Source organism: Neopsephotus bourkii, unplaced genomic scaffold (genome assembly GCF_033783945.1).
Source record: "Neopsephotus bourkii isolate Nb327-2 ecotype Australia unplaced genomic scaffold, CSIRO-AGI_Nbou_v1 NB_1820, whole genome shotgun sequence".
In the NCBI taxonomy this organism is placed as follows: domain Eukaryota; kingdom Metazoa; phylum Chordata; class Aves; order Psittaciformes; family Psittacidae; genus Neopsephotus; species Neopsephotus bourkii.
In genome coordinates this window covers 6,222,457-6,228,456 of record NW_026902293.1, presented here as the reverse complement: position 1 = coordinate 6,228,456, position 6,000 = coordinate 6,222,457, and positions in this window count along the sequence as shown.

Here is a 6,000-nt window from a genome sequence, read left to right as displayed (position 1 = left end):
GACTTCATTGAGGAATTTCAGTACTTAAAGGAGGCTTACAAGAAAGATTGGGAAAAACTTTTTAGCAGGGCCTGCTGCAGTAGGACAAGAGGTTATGGTTTGAAACTAAAAGAGGGAAGGCTCAGAATAGATACAACGAAGGAAGTTTTTACAATGAGGGTGGTGAAACACTAGGGAGGTGGTAGATGCCCCATCCCTGGAACCATTCAAGGCTGGGTTGGATGGGGCTTTGAGCAAGCTGATCTAGTGTCCCTGCTCATTGCCTGAGGTTTGAACCATTAAAGGTCCCTTCCAACCCAGACTGTTCTGTGATTCTGTGATAATCATAACCTTCTGTTTCTCCTAAGTCTTGCATACATTTAACATTATGTCCGTGTGGGTGTCCTTGATCCATCTTCCATGTATAATTGTTTAGAATACAGTCACACAGAAAACTATTTTCAGGACAGCTTCCAAAAGGTGAATCTCGAGACAAAAAGGTTATACAATTTCACCCATCCAAGAGATCCACCCCTGTTACACAGAAGTAATGCTAAGAAGTGACAAGAGAGATTATTGCCACATGATATACTTGGGATAAAGTGATTAACACAACTAAACCTTTCCTGTAAGGCCTAGATTTTCAGGAATTAATCTTTCAGTATTAGAACACTGTTTCCACATTGGATTAAACTCTCCCTTTTCTCTGACCGAACCTGAATGAGGAAAAAGTCTTAGAAGGTTTTCTCCTTTGTTAGGACAAAACCAAAAATAGAACAAAAAAATATTCTTCTCCCTTCTCCAGAGTAGCCTATAACCTGATCACGACATTCTTGTACTTCTTAAACAGTGGGTAAAGTACCCAGTTTTGTTGCTGCTCATCCCATAATGCCACAAGGATTTCTAATTCCAAAGCTTATCCTTGTCTAAAATTAAAAATCATAAAAAGCATCCACTTAAAGTGAAATCCACCTTAGTTATCTAACAATAATATGTAACTCTTTCCTGCCACTTAAAAAGGACACAGAAGAAAACCAAAAGGAAAGGCACAAACAGCAGCTGTCATCAGTAGAGGAGGCTGAACCACTGGAAGTCTCTTCTAGTCCTTTTTGGTTTTGTTGTTTTGTTTTGGGTTTTTTTGCATGTGTGTAAAACCACTGCAAATCTTTCTTTGGCCATTTTTCCAGCTTCACATGCAGTTTGGCACAAACTAGGTGGCTTGAGAAAGACATGATCATCCTGCAAGTGATGGGTTGGCTTGCCAGCAGCCTGGGAGAAAGTTTCCAGTCTAGACCTTAACCTGCAGATGCAGCCCTGGCCCCTCCATTACATTGCTGTGGCGGTGGAGCCCTTGGGCAGCTGTAAATTCACACTTTTTCCAAGTTCATTTCTCTGCACCGGAGACTCTTCTGTTGCTACTCAGGCTATTGCACTGCTGTACAGCTACGTCACAAGATGCAAATATCAGTGAGAATCTTAACCCCCTTCAGTACAAGGAAATTTCACCTAGAGTGAAAGCCTCTTAAAAAGAAAGGAACAAATTAAAATCTACCTTCCCCTGGAGTCAGCCTTTTCTTCCACTGTAACTACCCTGTAGGAGCAGCATGTTTTCCTCTTGCTCTGGTATTCCGCTGTGGGGACATAAGTACACACTCAAAGTCCCTAATGCTACCTCATCCATAATAGGAAGCACTAAACCTAGAAAATCTTTAAAGGATCAGTCTCGGTCCTGCTGCTGAACAAACAGAGCTAATAGATGTGCCTCATTTGTTCTGTCATCTGTTTACTCCATCGTTTGTTTTCTTTTCTTACACATATCCTTGCAGACAGGTTTAACTACACACAGGCCAATGTCTGAACAGCTCACCTAGGAGCACCAGTAACACAGAAAGAGAAAATGGGGACAAAACAGACTATGATGATAACACACTGCTTTTAAAGCATAACAACTGCTATCAACATCAGCAGTCTGGTGCACAGACTGAGGGCAGGGTAAACACTTCGTGCGGTAACAGAGTAGTTGTGGAGATGATGTATTCTCCTCCTTACTGTGAAGGACCAAAGTGGGAAACAACTTTTGTGAGATCACCATTACTTCTGCCTTGCTATTACCTTCTTTCATTGTCTTTGTTGCTTTCACCTATTCGCATGTCTCCACCTTTCTTCCCTTTGCACTTCTTTCCCCATAGCAACTCTGCCTCCATACATCCTACTTCTGCCACCGCCCACATGAAGAAGCTGCATAATAGTGCGGGCTGAACTACAGAAGGAAAGATTGCAAAGACAAATGGTCGTTAGCTGATGTAGACTGATAGTGAGCTTTCTAGCACTACAGGCTATGAGCCGAAGTAGGGAGAAAATAAACAGAGATAGGCTAAGGAGAAGTGGAATAAAAAAAGTTAAGAAAGTTCTAAAGGAGAGAGCAGAAAGTTATATAAGGCAATCTCACCTAGGATTGTCTGTTCAGCTGACCTGACAGTACACGTTCGGGCTAGTTAGATCCCCACAGCTACGTACTAGCAAGGAAATAAATCAGTGATTACGTACCATGAGAAAGGCTTGTTTTGACATGCCATTCATCTGCCACTGAATCCATGTTCATGAAGAGGTCCTAGATTCAGGCACAGAAATCCCCATTTTTCATAGCAAATTCCTGAAGGGATGATAAAGTTTGTCTTCAGGGGGTTAGCTATTTGTATTTCTAATAAGTGCAGAGCTTTATAAAGTGTAGGTATTGAATTTACTTTTCCCCAGTAAGGTCATATAACACTTATATGTTTTATTGAACATTTGAAACATGGGCTACAGCAATTAGGATGAAAGTTTAATGCAAATATTAAATAAAAAGCAACTTAAATGTTTTACTGAACTCCTGAAACTGCCTTGCCAAATCACATCTGGGGATCCCTATCTAACTCCCCTTGCACCTCCAAGGAAAAATCATCTTCTCCAAAGCACTGCTATGAGGCTTTCATATCAACACCCAAATCAGAACAGGTAGAGAAGGGTGGAGGTCACCCTTCTCATAGACACCTATTTTAAGTTGGTTTTACTTGATTGTATTTCCTACACTGTTGGATGCTTTGAGTTTTGTACTCATACAAAAGAGTAGTTTGTACTCGTCAGTATCATGAATAAATCTAGATTAGATTTTGCAGAACTGGAGTCCACCATGGACAGATACTCAGGTGAGGTGCCCACCCCCAGAGTGAAAACAGAGATGTATTTCCAAGTATTAGTTTTTATTAAACAATGGTGATTAGCAGTCTAATCCTGAAACAAACTGAATACTGGTAAATTGAGTAGGAAAAAGGTACTACCAAGTTTATGGGTGATATCTCAGGACATCAAACCACTGTTACTTTGATCTTTATTGCTAGGAGCAGCTTTCAAGTCAGTAAGTCCAGTTCTTTTCCTGAAATGGTAAGAAGTAAGCAGTTAAGCATGGGATCTTCTCTCTAGCTACTAAACACAATTTATTTTCTCTTCCTCCTTCCAAAAAGAAAATTTGTTACCATTTTATTGCATCCTCTTAATCAACTGCACATTACGCTACAAATGTTTAAGTGTGTTCAGTTCAAGGATAATTAGACCAGAAGGTTCACTGCCCTTCAGCTTTTGTTACTGGATACACTATGCGATTCATCCATTCATATCACAAGCCTGTTTAATTTCTGCATACAAAGCAGAGCTCATTTTTTGCATTCAGGATCCCTGCTGCTATAAACTATTTGTCATATGAAACACCAGTCACGTTGACTACAGCATCTAGCAGAGCCTCTGCAAGCAAAATTAACTGAAGTAATGGAAAATGGTCTATTATTTAAATCTGTAGTAAATATCTTTAAAAACAATAAAACTATTTATCTTTAATAAATGACAATTCTCAGATATCCAGATACGAATTAAAAGCTACTTCTCTACAAAAAGACACAAGGAAAAAAAGCAGTATGGCATGTAATACAAGAGTGCTATATAATTATTGTATCTAGATCCTTCTAAACAGTAAACCAAAGGATACAGCAAAGACAACATGAGAGGACATATAGTCATCTTACTCACTGCCACATGTAATAATTAAGCAAATATTAATTTAGAGGCCCCAAGTAAAACCCTAAGTCTACTTTTGCTGCTAAAGATAGTTTTATAAATGGGGTATTTTGATTAATTTTAGTGATACAGGAAAAACCACATCATGGGATGTAACAATGAAAGTCTCCAAGAAGTTAAATTAATTTACCAAAGTTTCAGTGTACAAAAACATCCCACTTGGAAAATAGATTTATTTAATGAAATGGGATTTTTTGTTTCTTCTCTGTTTTCATTTTCATTCCAGCTGTGGTTGTCATTTTGGGGAACAAGAAAATCCCAACCTCAGATGTTTCCCATGAGCTATTAGGAAGTACCAAAGATGAGGCAACAGCTTTCCCAGAAATAAAATCTCAAAACCTATCACAAATTAATGGGGGTGTTCTTAATTGTCTTAATATAAGAGTTGGGGTGTAAAGTCTTTAAAAGAAGAGAATGAGCCTTTTGAGCGGGCAAGAGTAGGTGGTTTTAAGGAAACTAAGTTACCAATTCCTAAGTGAAGTGGAGGGGTTAATACAGTTTACAGATGACAAGTCTTTTTTATATATGCATAAATCAGAAACGTTGTTGCTCGGTGCTCACTCTTTATTAACACAGGCACTCTTTTCAGCCCAGCTGATGGTGAAAGTACACCTTTAAAATAAGGGTTTTTTTTCCTTCAGTTTTGTTGTTCTGCTTTCTCATCTTTTACTGTCTTCTGTTGTGTGATTTTTTCTGTACTGTAATGCCGTACAGATGAAACCAGATTAAGGAGATTGAGGAAATCTCTTCTGTAGGGTAAACTGGGAGAGACCTGAAGTTACGCCTTGTTTTTATAAACTTGCACACAGAAATAAGCATAGTGAAATACAGTGGGTGGGGTGTGCAACAAAGGGTACTTGAACTGGGCATGTTAAGGAGAATCAGTATGTCAGTAAGCCCTGGGGTCTGTCATGTGCTCTAACTCCATTCTAAATGTAATCAACTTCTGCGGAGCTCTAGCAGCAAGAACACAGTGAATGTCCCAGATGTGCTAACCAACTGGTACATGTATCTGCTCTTAGCAAAGCATGTTTCAAACATTGGTAGCTATCTGCATGTGAGGTAGCTTCTTTCCTAGTCAGAACTGCTGGAAGTTTACAAGAAATCCTTTTGCACACGTGGTAGGAGATAGCAGCCCACAACAGGTCTATTTGAGAAGTGTCTGGAGTCCTAGGAAGTGACTGAGGCATGATATTTAAAGTAGGGATAAGATAAACCTAAGCCAAGGTTAAGAATGCCACGTTCTTAGCTTCAGAATATTTTCAGATCCTGCCTGCTTCTAAAGAGTTATTTGGGGAAACTATCCACTATCTCTCCTATACCTAGGTTTGAAAAGCAAAGTTTTGGATGCAGTTATGTACCCTCTAGTTTCTTCTCCATCTTATTCAGGCAACTGTAGGAAAAATACCTGCTTGAGGCCTTCTTCCAGAGGTCTGGTATAGTGTGACGAAGAAGAGGGGTTGCTGGGACTCTCTTCAGAGCTGGGGTTTTCCACCCTGCCAGAGACTGCTTATGTTGTCTCACGTGACTGCTTATGTTGTCCCACGTGCATCTCCTTCCTTCTCCACTACTTTATTGATTCACTGAACTTGTTTAGTCCACCCCATACTTTAATTCATTTTTCCTTCATGGTAAGAAGCTCATAGAGCCAGTGAAGTGGTTTCAAAGATGAGTTGGGACTAATGCTCTTAGGAGGAGTAATGGCTTTACTCAAACATTCTTTGAGCTGGAGGTTATTATAAAACTAGCTGATACTCTCAGCTCTGCTAACTCACATACAAGAAGGTAAGCTCCTCAGTCTATTTTTCTCAAATTCTCATTTTGCTTTTTTTGCTAGTTTTCAACACAGTCAGCATGCTTTGTGTTCATCAGGAACATTCCCCTAAATTTCACAGTTCACCTTGAGCGCTG